A 1,662-nucleotide genomic window follows, 5' to 3' on the forward strand; every position below is an offset into this window, starting at 1 on the left:
TTTTTTTACAGACCAGAGGGGCTATCTAAATCCTAAAGTAAAGGCGAGCGATCGAAGTAGAAGTGCCAACGGCTCAGTGTCATGAACCTTCTCCATCTGATTCAATAAGGGGGAATTAGCCTTCTTGTCAAATGGCTATCCTTGACAAAGGGTACCATTTATACCATAATCTACAATGTAGCGGGTATAGTTTAGTGGTAAAAGTGTGATTCGTTCTATTAATAACTGAATTTGAAATGATATACTTAAGGCATCCTTAAGTTTTTTATTTTTATATTCCGATGAAAACTTTAGTTCTTATAAAGGATTAAATCCTTTTCCTCTCAATAGCATATTTAGGAAGAATATACATTCTGGCGATTTGTATCCAAAGACTAATTTAAATTGCATCCAAAATAAAAATTGGATTATGAGTACAGAGTCGCGAAGCATAATTTTGCATTGGATTAAGTATTCCAATTTTGAAAATATGAGTAAAGGATCTATGGATGAAGATACAAAAAGTTGATTTCCAATCGTAACTAAATCTTCTTAAAATAAGGAATAAGGAAGCCAAATAGCTAAAAAACGATAGTTTTGGTTTACTAGAACCATCCGCATATTGTTTTAGCTCGGTGGAAACCCAATTCTTTTCCTCAGGATCTCTTGAATGAAATTAGGGAACGAAGTAAGTAGATTAGATGGATTTAGATAGAATTTCTATCTCCTACTCTATAAGGATCATCTAGAAAGCGGAGAGCTTTGGTTCCATTCAAATAGAAAAGCTGACATAGATGTTAAGTGGTGAGAATATCCATAAAGGAGCCGAATGAAATCAAAATTTCATGTTCGGTTTTGAATTAGAGACGTTAAAAATAATCAACCAACGTCGACTATAACCCCTAGCCTTCCAAGCTAACAATGCGGGTTCGATTCCCGCTACCCGCTCCATTCTGTATAAAAGGAGTATTCTATTTGTCTAGACATGTTAGAGGCTTGTATTCAAGCCTTTTTTGTCCACCAGTTTCTGGTACTCCAGAGCGGAGTAGAGCAGTTTGGTAGCTCACGAGGCTCATAACCTTGAGGTCACGGGTTCGATTCCCGTCTCCGCACTTAGCAGTCTGTATAAAAGGAGTATTCTATTTCTCTAGATATGGTAGAGGGGCGTATCCAACCCTTTTTTATTCATTAGCTCCCGACCCTAGAGGGCAAAATTGAGCAGTTTGCGAAGTCACTTGCCTTCAAAAAAAGAAGGCGCAAGGCTTCTCCCTACCCTGCAGAAAATAAAAATGAAACGAAAGGGACAGTCTACCTCTCCCTTCCCTTTAAAAACAGTTTGCCCGTTGTTTGTCTCAGTTAATACCCAATTTTTGGAGCTCTCTTGGCGAGTTCTATTTCTGCCTCCGGAGCGCCCTCTTTTTTTGAGTGGGATGCAAAGGAAGGGTAAGATAGTAAGGGATACGGCACTAGACTAACACCTAATTAATACTTAATTTAATATAAGTAGTTAAACAGTTAACTAGACTAAACTTTTTATCATAGTACTTTGAGAAATTAAGCGGGCGAGCGGCGGGAATCGAACCCGTATCTTCTCCTTGGCAAGGAGATATTTTACCATTGAACTACGCTCGCTACGGTATATATTTTATAGCGTATATCCGCCTGGGTCGACCTTCTATGTCT

General features: G+C 38.3%; 2 non-coding genes across 2 annotated transcripts; one reads left to right on the forward strand and one right to left on the reverse strand.

The window, feature by feature from the left end:
* The first annotated feature begins 1,018 nt into the window (after positions 1–1,018).
* Positions 1,019–1,092, forward strand: TRNAM-CAU (transfer RNA methionine (anticodon CAU)). Its single transcript has one exon. It is a non-coding gene; the product is annotated as a tRNA-Met (tRNA).
* A 448-nt stretch (positions 1,093–1,540) lies between these two features.
* On the reverse strand, positions 1,541–1,611 carry TRNAG-GCC (transfer RNA glycine (anticodon GCC)). Its single transcript has one exon. It is a non-coding gene; the product is annotated as a tRNA-Gly (tRNA).
* Between the last annotated feature and the right edge of the window lie 51 nt (positions 1,612–1,662).

Source organism: Triticum aestivum, unplaced genomic scaffold (assembly GCF_018294505.1).
Source record: "Triticum aestivum cultivar Chinese Spring unplaced genomic scaffold, IWGSC CS RefSeq v2.1 scaffold98336, whole genome shotgun sequence".
NCBI lineage: Eukaryota > Viridiplantae > Streptophyta > Magnoliopsida > Poales > Poaceae > Triticum > Triticum aestivum.